This window comes from Pelophylax lessonae, assembly GCF_965119305.1.
Source record: "Pelophylax lessonae genome assembly, chromosome: 2".
Classification (NCBI taxonomy): Eukaryota; Metazoa; Chordata; class Amphibia; order Anura; family Ranidae; genus Pelophylax; species Pelophylax lessonae.
In genome coordinates, this window is record NC_138769.1 from 616,538,370 (window position 1) to 616,553,207 (window position 14,838).

Below are 14,838 nucleotides of genomic sequence, written 5' to 3' on the forward strand. Positions count from 1 at the left end.
ATCATCTGCCGAATCTAAAGGAAAATGGTGGCAGAAGAGGCCACCAGGCTTTTCTTTGGACCATCCGTGAGCAGAAGAGTATCGCACCTCCAAAAAGCAGCCGTCACCTAAAGGTACAGACGAATCACGCCCAAGGAATGTTGAGCCACCTCCTCCGATCCGTCCAATGAGTCAGCAACTTTTTAATCTTCCGATCCCAAGACGCCCCAACAGGCTAGCATCCGTCGTCACCACAGTTCACCTTTTTCGTGAAGTCGGTGCCCTCAGCCACCAGAGGACAGAAACCATTGCGACGGGTCCGGGAAAATTAGCATGCACAGCAGAAATCTGTTCCACTTGGATAAGATTTCCTTCTGCGGTGTTCTATACAACTGGGCACAAGGAACCACTTTGAAAGTAGCCACAATCTGACCCAAAACCTGCATGCAAGAACTCAGGGAGGTACGCTTGCAAGCCAAGAGCTGCCAGACTGCTGACCAGGGCTTCTGTAGTTTGTCTGACGGGAGCAACACCTTGGCCTGCTCTGAATCGAGGATCAGTCCCAGATACTGCAGGCATTTGGATGGGACCAACGCGGATTTACTAAGGTTGCAGATCCAGCTGAAGCCCTGAAGGGAATTCAAGGTGATCACCACACGGTCCCACAGGGACAAACTGGTCCCCGCAAGTCATCCAGATAGCCGATCACAACGTTCCCTCGTTATCTCAGCAAGGCCAGGACCATGGTAAATACTCGGGGTGACGTCCTCTCTCCGGCTGCCGTCGCTGTGTTGCTGATGCCTTTGGGGGAGGTGCGGAGGGACACTGCTCCTTGTTTCATTGTTCTCCGCTCCTGATCATTGGCAGCACTGTCACCATGGGTCCCTTGTCACCCTCCTGTTCACCAACCTTTGGGTATTTCACGCCTCCTGATGTTGCCTGTTACCACATTAAGCTTTGCTCATTTTTATGTATGTGTTCAGTATTAAAGGATTGGTTTTAGCACCTACTGTTATGACCTGGCACCCTTCTTTCTTTATGCGTAAATACTCATGTAGGGGAGGCCAGGCCAAAAGGTAGCGCTACAAATTGTGCGTCCCCAATAGCAAAGCACAGGCAAAGGTGATGTCCCTCGCAGATTGAAATGTTCAGGTAAGCATCTCTGATGTCTATAGGCGCCAGTAAAGTTTCCCCTGGTGAAGAGACATCACCACTGAGCTAATGGACTCCATTTTGAAATATAAACCCAGATGAAGGCATTCAGGTCCTTTAGGTCCATGATCGGGCGAACCCTGTCTGTTTTGAGATCTGTGAATCGGTTTCGAGTAAAACCCCCCTGAACCTCTTTGACTCGAGCAGGGAAACAATCACTCCTTGGAGAGAGTCCAGCACAGCCTTGTACAGGGCCCGCAGAGCGTTCCGTGAGAGCCGCAGATTGGATGGAAATAACTTATCCGGCAAAAAGGAATGGAATTCTATTTTGTAACCTGAAAGAATAATTTTGTGGCCTCACTTGGGAACGAAGCAAGTCCACGACCTCAGAAAAAAATGAAGGCATTCTCTCCACCCTGGGAATGAGGGCAGGAGCAAACCTTCATGCTGAGGAGGACTTATCCGCAGGCTTAGCGGGCTTCTGGGACCAGGGACATTGGGAGCCCTTTGTCGCAGACCCAGGGGGTAAAAAAAATACCCTTGTAAACCATGAAGTTTGTTCCTGTCTTCCTACGTGGTACTTTTGCCACCTGTGAGGTTCTTGATAATACCGTCCAGTATAGCACTGACCAGCTGGGCTTACGAAAAATTTACATTTATATAACATTTACTCCCATTTTAACATGCTTTTCTGCACTAGATTTCATTTTGAATTTCTATGAGTGCATCTTTAACAATTCCCTGTGGGTCTATTTACACCAGATGCCTTGGGGCTATGCCGTCAGCTATTTCCATAGCAGACAGTAAGCTTAGACAAGGAACAATGCCTCGTTGACAGGGGTGTCTTGTCACACTGCAGTTTTGTTTGCAGTAATTCATTTTTCAGCTCAACGCAATGCAAGCCACCATACCCCAATGGTGCTGTGGTGAATAGTACTATATTTCATTAAAGTTCTGTAAAAAAAAAGGAAGTAAACCAATGCAATTCACTGGGATTGGTGCATTGGTACTGTGTCTTTTAGTGCACACCAGCAGCTGTGCGTTCAGTGTGGTTTGCTGGTGTGACCAGGCCCTATTTGTGCTATGTAAGCAGTGTGTTAGTAAATGTAAAAATAAATGTAAATACTTGTATTTTTACTGTTTATTTTTAATCTGAACTTACACTCAGGATATTTGTGTCACTGAGCAGGAAACAGCTGAGCATTATTGCTAGTGCTCCTGTGAATCATAAACTTTCCTCTTCATCAAGCCGATTTACACCCAGTATATTGAGGGAGGGGGTAGCATGCTCCTGAGGCTCCCAAGGTACTAGGCTGGAGAGAGACCATCCCCGTGCTGCCCAGCAGAAAGAGAGGGATTCCCAGGGAGGTCTCTCCACAGACCACCAGAGGCTACCGCTTTGTACAGCTGTGGCCAAGCATTTTTTTTAGAATGACAGTATTAATTTCTCTTTAGTTCATTGACAGACACAGCGTTATATATTCAGAACCGTTGGGTCATATCTCACCCTACAGGAGTGGGACTCTAGGCAAAAAAAAAAAAAAAAACAACACTTAGCTGGTATACATCCCTCTTCCTGCTATAGGCCTTCAGTTTTTTGCCTAGTCAGCAGTAATGACCTAGCCCCCTTTTGGTTCTGGCAATTTTTTTCTTTTTAAATAGCATTTGGTCTCTTTTTTTTTTTTTTTTATGTGAGATCTACAATTAACTGCCGGGCTGGGAAACGGGCTGGATAGCTAGATCCAGTGGCCCCCCCCGAGTCTGGCCAGCGAGAGTGTCCAGACCAGAGCTCCTCGCTGGGTCGGCAACAGCATATTCCCGCTGGATGGGTGCTAGCCTGCAAGTTAAACGTCTTACGTGGTCGCTTACGACCAGGTCTTGGCCTGTTTTGCAAACAGACCCCTGCCATTTCAGGTAGCAGGAGGTTCTGTCTAGAGTGGTGTCTGTCTGGTTTCATGTTATGGTAAGATGTCCCACCTCTTCCCCTGGATGCTGTGAGTGGTGGACTCTGGCACTCCCCCCTGGGATGGTCGGACCTGCGGGTTTCCCTCCTTTCCTCCTCTCCCCCTCTGTTTTGTGTGGTCTTTTTGTGTCCCCCCTTGCCCCGCCCCAGTAGCACGTTGGAAAGGTGGTAGATGTGGGCTGAAGTGTGCAGCACAGTATTAGGTGGGGGGCAGGCGGAAAGCCACCAGTGGGATGGACTTCCCTGATGGGGTTGGGCGTTGCCAGTGTATTGGTCTTGCTACCCGCGTCCCCCTCCCGCTGCAGATTTGTGTCCTAGGCTCCAAGGTTTTTCTCTTGGTCCATGGGAGCCTCGTGTGCACCACGTGTGGTGGCCATATTGCAGTGGTAGGTGCAAATATTTTGAGGCCTCTGAGTGTTTCCTTGTGGCCTTGTTTGTGTATTCCGGCAACCATTTTTGGTTTATCCGGCGTGCACAGGAGCTGCGGCCATGACAGTGGAGCCCCTGGGGTGGCTACTATGGCTGTGAGGGCCCCCTCCCTTTTCCCTAGTGTTGACTCCTGGATTTCCTTTTTCCCTGGGTGCCGCACTTGGATCCCTTTCTATCTCTGGTGTAGAGCAGCGCTACTCCAGTGGGGTGATGAGTCTTGGTGGGTCCCTCCGTCTCTCTGCTTCAGGTTGCAGGGTGCTTTGCCTTTCGGTACCCCTATGATAGTGTGGGTACAGTGCCTCAGGTGGCCAAGTCCTTTAGCGGTGCTGGATACGTTTGGCTGGTGGGTTCTCCCTTGTCACTCATGGAGTCTCAGGAGCATGTTAACCCACCTGACCCCTTATCAGAGGCAGCTGAGTCCCTGGTTTCCATTGATGCACTCACAGGGTTCCTCAAGTCCTTTGTTTCCCTAGGAGAGGTGGTTATTGGGCGCCAGGCTAGCAGATAGCACCCCTGCCCTCCTCTGCTCCATCTCTCATTATGTCCTGAATCTTGCTCAGCCTGCCACGGAAGTGACCCTTCCTGCAGGGCTTCTAGCCACGCTCGCTGATCTAGCAGGATGATTCCTCGACAGCTGCAGTGGAGAACAAAATGCCGCTGGTTGACGCACTGATAACATCCGTGTAGGAGACTTTAAAGATGGAGGATGCATCTGTGGCGGTTGTGGAGGTAGCCGTTCCTTTTGGCACTCACAAGCCATCTCACACAGCAAAAGTGTTCCCTTATCCCTCCTATTTTTACAAGTTTGTCTACAAGGGATGTGAGTGTCCAAAATGTCCCTTTGTGGTTCCTAAATGCTTTGCGATGAGGATACCTTTCTGTAGAATTGGACTGTCCCACCCGTGGTGGACCCTTATGTCTCCAGGATAAATATGGCACCCTGCCGGTAGAGGAATCCCGGGCCTTTGAAGATCTGGCTAGCAGAAAAGCGGAGTCTGGTGCCCCTAATATGTTTACTATTGCCGGTCCGGCGCTTCGGCCGTTCATGGCCATTGCCCTGGTTTCACAAACTCTAACTGAACTTTTGCGCCATGATCTGGGGGGAGAGTAGATTCCCCCTGCTTTTGTTGAGTTGGACGACCAGTTGGTCTTGGGGTGCAATTTGTCTGCGATGCCTCTCTGGACTTGGCACCCTTGATTTCTAAGCAATTTGTTTCAGCAGTGGTGCTTAGGCGTGTGTTGTGGGTTAAGTGTTGGTCTGCAGGCCAAACCTCTAAAAAAAAAAAGCTCTTAACTGATTTGCCCTTTCTAGTCGATCACCTGTTTAGGGCTACCCTGGATGACATTAAGAGTCTCGGGGGGGGGGGGGGGGCACCTTTCTTCCGCAGTCTGGGAAGGGGAAAGAGCCTCGCCGCAGACGCGGCCCTTCTTACTTACACACAAACTTTTTTTTCATTCCTCCGGGTCCATTGACAAGGGTTCAAAAGCTTTCAAACCCTCCTCAGGAGGTACCAAGTGGCCCTTGTCTGGTAAGCCAAGAGTGTAATTCTTTAGACCCGCGGACATGGCCCATTTAGGATAAAGGTGTGCCCTCACCGATACCTGGGGTGGGGGGGGGGCGGCATCATTTGTTTCCAGGCCCATGCACCTTCCTGGTGCACGACAAATGGGTTCACAATTAATTCTGTCTGGCTAAAAGATAGTTTCGTTCTTGCCCTCTGTAAAGGTTCTTTCCTTCCAACGTTCTGGCATTTCTACGTGAGCGGGGGAATTGCTGGGTTACTTGGACAACCTCCTCTTGCGACCGGAGTCGCCCTCTGCTTTGATGGATAGCGTGGAGATCACTATCCAGACTTTGAAGGAGTTCAGTTGGCTTCTAATCTACCAGAAGTCTGCTCTGATTTGATCCAGTAATATTTATTATCTGGGTCTGATTCTGCATTCAGCTTTAGCCAGAGTGTTTCTTCCTCTGGACAATGTTCAGAAGTTGCATGCTGCAATTTATTTGTTGCTATCCCGCAGGAGTTCTCCTCCGTACTCGCGTGAGAGTGCTGGGTCTGATAGGGTCTACCTTCGAGGCAATTCCGTTTGCATAGTTCCGTACGAGTTCCCTCCAGAGGGCTATGCTGTTGAAATCCAAATTATCTGGGCAATCCGATTCGGCTGAGCCGGGAAACCAGGGGTTCCCTGGTCTTGTGTCTTCGCTCTCTGTCTCTAAAGTCAGAGCAAGTCTTTTCTACTCTTGTATTGGAAAGTGGTCATGACATATGCGAGTCTGTCCGGGTGGAGAGGTGTCCTGGGGCTGAGCTCCGCTTAGGGTTGTTGAATGCTGGAAGAATCCAGACTACTGATCAATGTCTTGGAATTGAGCGTTTTGGCTGTCTGGATCCCTGGACGGATCGGCTTCAGGGGCTCCTTGTATGGATCCAGTCAGACAATGCCACAACAGTGGCTTATGTCAATCACCAGGGCGGAACAAAAATTGTTGGCCATTCTGGAGGTAGCCAGCATTCTCCAGTGGCCAGAACGCTTTGTTCCGGCCCTCTCCGCCGTACACATTCCAGGTGTGGACAACTGGCAGGCGGATTATATCAGCCGGCAGGCGTTAAACCAAGGGGAGTGTTCTCTTATCCAGATGTATTTCATCTGATATGTCTGAGGTTGGGTACCACTGAGGTTGTCCTTTTGGCATCTCAGTTCAACAGGCAGGTACTGAGGTTTTTGGCAAGGTATCAAAATCCTCTGGCAGATGCCACAGATGCTCTGATGGCCCCATGAGCCTGTATCGTCTGATTTCCGCCTTCCCTCTTGTCAAGCTTCTTCCTCAAATGTTGTACAGGGTCAAGACAGAAGGGATTCACGTTTTTTCTGGTGGCCCTATGGATGAATGGAACAAAAATCAGTGCAGGCAATAGATCACCTATTGAGAATTTACAAGTTGAGTGTATATAAATAAGTAAATAAATAAGCGGCCGCATACCGTATCACTAGTAATATCAATAAAAGTGCTGCACCACTTTAATTACAAATAAATAATCTATGTATCTAGCAAAAATTCTAAATAAAGTTCTATAATACAGTGCAAAAGAGGCAATATTATTAAAACGACTTCATGAGTAGATATCAAAACCTATACCAATGATAAAAATTAATGTGCAAAAAAATGTCAAATGCAAATAGGAATAAACTAAACCAAGGGATCCTCTTAACTGCATTAGAAAAATCCAGTAGCGCAAATAGGTGATGCAATGATGGTGGCACCCTCCTACCACATTGTGGTCATAATTCACATAAACAGAATACTTAAAATATCAGTAGTGCAATAATGGTGGCAACCCCCTGTTGCATTAAAACCAGAGAATCACATAGACGTAATCATAATGAAGCATAAATAAACATAGGGTAAAATTGAATTAACATCAGACAGTTAAAAGTCCATAGGATGAACATAACATAAGCCAAGGAGTGAAATGTTGACAGAAGTGCAGAGGCTTAATGGGTCACCCAATACTCCACCATCACCGTGTCTGAAGTCGTAGCTGAAAGACACACTCGCCAAATGTTGTTGCTTAATTACTCTCGTAACCAAGCAGAAACGCAAGAGTTAAATGACCACAAAGTCACACTCCCATGGGCAAGGTACTGATCATGTCATCTCATCAGTCATGTGGAGAAAAAAGTGAGATCCCACTAGTGCAATAGCGTTTTACACTTGTATTTATTCAGCCAAACAGTAAAGTTACACTCACTTGGTATGCCTTAAAAAAGCGCATGTATAAAATTATTTCCATGAAGGAGGTTGCACCCGTCTCGGACGCTGTCTCCAGGCTCCACGCCGTGGAAGACGGAACAGCCGGATGTCAATGCACTCTGTCACGATGGTGTTGAGCGTCGCCTGGTCACGCCCCTAGGGCTCAACACTATCGTGACTAAGGAGTGCATTGACAAGCAAATTCCCTCCAGCCCTGGCGGGGGACCCCAGTCCTGCTGGGGCCCCTGTTGTGTCTGATTTGGTCGCTGTAGTGGCATCCTTAGTGTCCAAAATGGAGGTGCTGATGGCTGAACGTGCTGCTAGAAATAGGCCCAGGTTATCTCTATCCTCTGATTCAGATGGTGATATGGCTGCTGCTGCGGGCGTGCCCTTTTCAGGTTCTCGCTCATCCTTGGACCCACTGGCGTCTGAGGGGGGAGGCGGAGGTGGAAGGGGTTGATGATTCTCCCCCCGTGGTCGCCTGAAGAACGCGCGACCATGGATGAATTGATTGTTTCTGTGAAGGTAACATTACATTTGGAGGATGAGCCCGGTCCTCCGGGCATTGTGTCCTCATTTGGGACACACAGGACCCGCAAGTCGGCGCAGGTTTTTCCCTGCCCCGCTGAGTTTCATTACACTGTTAATGAACTCTGGCGCACTTTAAAACGTCCATTCCTGGTTCCTAGTCGGTTTAAATTACTTTATCCCTTTGCACCGGCTACAGAGTCGCGATGGTGTGTGCCTCCACAGGTGGATCACACTGGCCGTGTTGAACAAGGTTACCTTGATTCCTACTGAGGAAACCCCGTTTTTCGGGATCCCACGGACAGAGAATTGGAGTCTCTAGCCCGCCATTCCTACACGGTGGCGGGTTCCTTACTCAAACCTGTTTTCGTGTCTGTCTTGGTGGCTCAGGCGGTGGCTGATTGGACTAAGGCTGGCTATGGTGGATCAAATTCACCAAGGAGTCATGTATTTGTGTGATGCGGCCTTAAATGAGGCCCTTTGGTAGCACGCCTATCTAGTGTTGCGGTGCTTAACCGTCGACTGATCTGGCTGAAGAGCTGGTCGGCTGACCAGTCGTCACGGAAAACAGTTGCTGATTTTCCCTATGCTGGTTCTCACCTTTTTGGTGAGGCGTTAGATACCTTGGTGAAAGGCTTCACGGGGGGCAAGAGCACCTTGCTACCCCAGAAGCCGAAGAACAAGTCCTTTCGCGGCAAGCAGGGTTCCACTTCTCGATCCACTCAGGGGTCCTTTCGTGCCTTTCGGAACCAAACCAAGGGCAAGGCCTTCAAGCCCAAGGTAGCCAGAAGAAGCCCTGGGCAGGTAAGCAGAAGTCCGGCAATGCCGGCTCGGCGGGTCAACCCGCCTCTGCCTGAAGGGGCGCCCTCATCAGTTTCAGGGGTGGGGGGACGTTTGCGTGGTTTCCTCCAACCTTGGCTACTCTGAATTCCGGACAGGTGGGTTCAGGAAATCATTCGATCAGGGTACAAGATCGAATTCCTTTCCCGGCCGGCGGACAGATTTTTTCCCCTCAAATCTTCATTTGCCTCCAGGGCGTCTTCGGGACCTGCCTCAAGCGGTGCAGGACCTCCTTGCCCAGGGGGTGAAGGGTGATTGTCCCGGTGCCTCATCGGGACAGGTTTCGGGGGTTTTATTCCACTCTGTTCACTGTGCCCAGAAAGGAGGGCAAAGTGCGTCCTATTCTGGACCTGAAAGCACTGAACCGTATGGAATCTCTCCGTTCGGTGGTGGCCTCCCCTAGTCCGGGGGAATTCCTGGCCTCTATAGACCTGAAGGATGCGTACCTACACATCCCCATTTTGGAGGGTCACCAGATGTATATTCGGTTCGCAATAGCGGACGACCAATATCAGTTTGAGGCGTTACCTTTCGGTCTCGCTTCGGCTCCAAGGGTCTTTACCAAAGTGCTGGCACCTGTTCTGGGCCTACTATGGGCACAGGGCATTGCGGTCTTGGGGTATCTGGATGATCTCCTACTATGGTCGAGTGTCAGCCAGGACTTACTGCGCGATCTGTCCACCACGGTACAGACGCTCCAGGAGTTCGGATGGACCATCAACGTACAGAAGTCGACATTGTCTCCATCGGTTCGTCTTCCCTATCTGGGAATGATCCTGGATTCTGCTCAGGCAAGGGTGTTCTTGCCGGACGACAAGCTCCGGACCTTGCAGGACGAGATCAAGTCCCTCAGGGACAATCCGTCTTCGTCACTCAGGACCTGTATGCGGGGCCTGGGGTTGATGGTTTCGGCCTTCGAGGCGATACCCTTTGCTCAGTTTCACACACGGTCTCTCCAAGCGGAGATCCTGGCCAGGTGGGACAGACTACCTCAGTCCTTTGGATCTGAGTGTCTCATTGAGTCGTCGGACCAGAATGGATCTTCTGTGGTGTCTTCGGTCCCCGACTGTGTCAGAAGAGAAATCCTTCCGTCCGTTACTGTGGACGGTGATTACCACAGATGCCAGCCTGTTGGGCTGGGTTTTAGTCCTGGACAACCTTTCTGCCCAGGGCAATTGGTCGGGGGAGGAGTCCTTCCTTCCGATCAACGTTGTTGAATTAAGAGCGATCAAGCTCTGTCTTTTCCAGTGGTCGGATCGACTTTGGGGCCGTCCTGTTCTGGTACAGACGGACAATGCTACCGCGGTGGCTTACATCAACCACCAAGGGGGCACCAGGAGTGCCCGGGCGGCCCGGGAGGTGACCGACATTCTGTCTTGGGCCGAGACTCATGTCCCGGCAATTTCAGCAGTTCACATTCCGGGTGTGGAGAATTGGCAGGCCGACTATCTGAGCCGCCAGACCCTGGACCAGGGGGAATGGTCCCTGCACCCGTAGGTCTTCCAAATGCTGTGAAGTGGGGATCCCCAGACGTGGATCTGTTCGCGTCTCGGCTAAATCACAAGGTGGAAAGATTAGTGGCAAGAACGCGCGATCCATGGGCGGACGCCTCTGATGCGTTGGTGGCCCCTTGGCATCAGTATCATCTGATGTATGCCTTTCCTCCGATTCAGTTATTGTCCAGGTTCCTTCGCAGGTTAGCCTCGGAACCACACTTGGTGATTCTGGTAGCGCCGGACTGGCCACGCCGGTCCTGGTACGCCAACCTTGTTCACCTGGCAGTAGCGCCTCCTTGGCGGCTGCCAATGCGGGAAGATCTAGTCTCAGGGACCGATCTTCATCCTGCTTTATAGTCGCTGACTTTAACGGCCTGGCTGTTGAAAGCCAGGTCCTGAGAGACAGGGGTCATTCCTACTTTGATCAAGGCTAGGAAAGCCTAATCTGGTAAAATCTATTACCGTACCTGGAAAGCTTATTTCGCCTGGTGTGAGTCCAGGGGGTTCTCCCCTCGCTCATCCTCGGTGTCGAGAGTGTTGGCTTTCCTCCAGACTGGTGTGGACCAGCGCCTGGCGCTGGCCACGATAAAGGGCCAGGTATCTGCACTGTTCTTTTTCAACGCCCTGTGGCGTCTCATTCCTTAATTCGCAACTTTATTCAAGGTGTGCGACATTTGGCTCCTCCTCGGAGGGAGCCTTTGCTTCCATGGGACTTGAACTTGGTTCCGTCCGCATTACAGCGTTCTCCCTTTGAAAACATCTGGGAGATATCGTTACCTCTGCTGTCTAAGAAGGTTGCCTTTCTTGGGGCGATCACTTCGGCTCGCAGGGTGTCAGAATTGGTGGCGTTGTCTTCCCGCTCTCCTTATCTGGTTTTTCACCAGGATAAGGTGGTCTTGCGACCTCATTCGTCTTTTCTCCCTAAGGTGGTTTCTGATTGTCACCTAAATGAGGACATTATTTTGCCTTCGCTCTGTGCGAAGCCTAAGCATCCCAAGGAGGTTGCATTGCATTCCTTGGATGTTGTCAGGGCGATTAGAGTATACCTGTCTGTCGTTCACTGAATCCTTTCGGAAATCGGATTCCCTCTTTGTCCTTCCTGAGGGACCTAGGAAGGGCATGGCCGCGTCTGCGGCGACCATTTCCAAATGGATAAGACAGATCATTGAACAAGCCTATGCCTTGAAGGAACTGGTTCCACCCTTCCCTGTTAAGGCGCACTCTACTAGATCATTGAGTACGTCCTGGGCCTACCGGCATCAGGCCTCGGTGGGCCAGGTGTGCAAGGCTGCGACTTGGTCGTCGGTGCACACCTTTTCCAAATTCTATAAGGTGGATGTTCTGGCATCAGCTGATGCCTCCTTTGGCCGCAAAGTTCTCAGTGCGGTTTTTTGTGGGTCCCTGGCTGTGGGTCCCTGGGGTGTTTTATCCCCTGGGTATTTGTTTTTCCTGGATTGTTGTTCCGGTTGAGCCTTTTCTATTGCCCAGAAGGTTCTCTTACTGTGCGTGTAAGGTTCCTTTCTCTTATGTGGGTACTGCGTTGCCTTTTCTGTGGTTGCGTCTCCCACCCCTCATGTCTACACTGCTTTGGGACATCCCAATAGTGATGACTTAGAGGAGGCGGCGACTGTCGGAGGACATAAGAGAAAACTGAATTTTTGTAAAATCTTACCGTAAAACTCCTTTCTCAGAGTCCTCAGACAGTCGCCGCCCCCGCCCCTCTTTTGGGTATTTTTCTTGTACACCTACTGCTATTCTACCAAACTGAGTAGGGATAGATCACTGTAGGGGGTATTGACCAGTGGGACAGCCCCCCTGGGTGTGTCTATGCTAAATGCTTTGTTTTTTTGACTAAGTCTTATGACTAGCTACTCCTGCGGAGCGGAAGTCAATACCCAATAGTGATGACTTGGAGGACGCGGCGACTGCCGGAGGACTCAGAGAAAGGAATTTTACGGTAAGATTTTACAAAAATTCAGTTTTAAAGTGATTGTAATCTCGCCTTTTTTTTTTTTTTTTCTTTAAAATAACAAACGTTATTCTTAACTCTTCTGTTCAGTTGGTTTTGCACAGAGCAGCCCGGATATTCCTCTTCCTGAGTCCCTCCATCCGGCTCTTTTTCCCTCTCTCCTATCGAGTGCCCCCACAGCAAGCAGCTTGCTGTGGTGGAGGCACCTGAGCCGAGCTGCAGCTCCGCGTGTCCATTCAGATGCCAAGCTGCAGCTCCGTGTATACATTCCCCGCCCCCTCTCTCTGCTGTATGGCTCACTGACTTTGATAGCCTCTGGAGCCAATGACCCAGCGGCTGTATCTCAGCCAATCTGCAGGGAGAGTCCCTGGGGATTTCTGAGGGACTCGTGGACATCGCTGGACAGAGAGGGGGCACAGGTAAGTATTAGCAATGCTTGGAGGGGGGGGGGGGGTTACTTCTACACACAGAAGGCTTTTTAGCCTAATGCATAAAGATAAAAAAACCTTCCTGACTTTACAACTCCTTTAATCCCACAGTAGAAAGTATTGTAAGTGCAATAATCTGTTTTGGGAGGAACAGCACGTGGCATCTACATCTTCAAGTGTGCAAAAGCACAAAAAGTTACAACACTGTTTTTCAGTTTTTACCTTTTCAGGCAAGATGCCACAATAGATGATACATTTTGCAGCTTTGTAAAATGTTCATTATTTTTTGTCATATCTGTAGGCCATTTGGGCCCCCTGGAGACCTGGCTGAAAAATTTGGTTAGTGATTCCCATGTCTTGCTTTACTAGGATGTGAAAATCATTGGCCTCTCACCCCTTGATTTGCAGGAGTGAAAGCCAAGCCAACATTTTCTACATCTTAGCAAGAAGATGGGTGTGGGGAGTTTTTAGTTTTTTTTTTTTTTTTAATAAAAAAAACAATAAAAAAAGTACCTCATCTTTCAGATGCATACAAATGATAAGCAATTTCCACTTAAACATTGTTTGTATGCGTATGTTTTTTCAAACACAAATGTATCAACCTGGGCTTTGACCTTGGAATCAAGGCCTTCATTCTTTCAAGCTTACATACTTCGTCTTTTCTTAACCACTTGCCTACTAGGCCTATTTTTGACATTTGGTGTTTATAAGTTTTTGCTAGAAAACTACTTAGAGCCCCCAAACATTATATATTTTTTTTTTTAGCAGAGACCCTAGAGAATAAAATGGAGATTATTGTAATATTTTTTATAACACCGTATTTGCGCAGCAGTCTTCCAAACGCAATTTTTTTGGAAAAAAATCATTTTTTTGAATTAAAAAATAAGAATCCAGTAAATTTAGCCCAATTTTTTTCCATAATGTGAAAGATAATGTTACGCCGAGTAAATAGATACCCAACATGTCATGCTTCAAAATTGCGCACGCTCACGGAATGGCGACGAACTTTGGTACTTAAAAATCCCCATAGGCGACATTTTAAACATTTCTACAGGTTGCCATCTTAGAGTTACAGAGGAGGTCTAGGGCTCAAATTATTTATCTCGCTCTAACTATCGCGGCGATACCTCACATGTGTGGTTTGAACACCGTTTACATATGTGGGCGGGGTTTCTGTGTGCGTTCGCTTCTGCGCGCGAGCTAATGGGGACAGGACGCTTTAATTTTTTTTTTTTGTTAACATTTATTTTATTTATTATTTTTTATTTTTACACCGTTTAAAAAAAAAAAAAAAAAAAATTGATCACTTTTATTTCTAATACAAGGAATGTAAACATTCCTTGTAATAGAAATAGGCACGACAGGACCTCTTTTTGTGAGATCTGGGGTCAAAAAGTCCTCAGATCTTACAAGTACACTAATAAAGATAGAAAGGAAAAAAAGACAAAAAAAAAAAAAGGACCTTTAAGCCGGTTGCTCGGCAACGACGTTTGCCGTCGCTCCGGTCCTCCAAGACAATAGAATCGAGTGAGGGCAAGCTTGCCCTCACTCGACATCCTGTCTGTGAGGATCCGGGACCCGATCGTTTTCCCCGCTGCCGGCGGGTCCGGTAAGCGGGGAAAAGGACCGGGACGCGGCGGGAGGGGGGGGAGCCCCCCTTCCGCCATCCCGGAGGGTGATCTTGCGGCGAATCCGCCGCTGGGACCACCCTTATCGGAAAGCCTATCGCCTGCAGTTTAAAAAAATACCAGGGTTATGGCAGCTATCTGCTGCCATAACACCGGTATTTAGCTTTAAACTCAGGACGTATATATACTAGGGGCCGGTATTGAGATGGTTAATGATGTGACTGACATCAAATACCCCGTATTTTCGAGTGGGAGAAATTGTATTTGATGACATGTTAATTATCTTTTCAAAGTGTAGTTCTCCCATAACGAAATATTAAATTTTTATATATTTCTGTAGATTTGCAGGAGACTGTTTGAAGAAAGGTGATCCGGTGTCCAGTTGCCTAAGTAAAGTAAATGATTTATGCCGTGTTTTGACAAAAATTAACTCACTTGAATTTGAGAGGTTGAGGACAATGCCTCCTTTTGCAGTCCATTGCTCACTGGATATTGTTCCTCAGACCGCAGTAAGTTACATTGTTCCTAATGTTGCAGCAGTGTTTGAAGTCTACAAATCATTTTTATTTCATTTTGAATGTTATTGGTACGCAAAATTACGTAATTTTGAAGACCTAATTAGTAAACACTAAAGCATATCAGAGGACCAGAACAAAACTAATGTATTGCAGTTTA

The 14,838-nt window shown here is 48.5% G+C and overlaps 1 long non-coding RNA gene across 1 annotated transcript in view; it reads left to right on the plus strand.

Annotated features, from left to right (window-relative positions):
• Nucleotides 1-14,596, plus strand: part of LOC309547707 — a 58,592-nt gene extending 43,996 nt beyond the window's left edge. The window contains exon 3 of the long non-coding RNA XR_014224979.1: nucleotides 14,504-14,596. This is a non-coding gene — a long non-coding RNA (uncharacterized lncRNA). The remainder of the gene's footprint in view (nucleotides 1-14,503) is intronic.
• The last annotated feature ends 242 nt before the right edge of the window (nucleotides 14,597-14,838 follow it).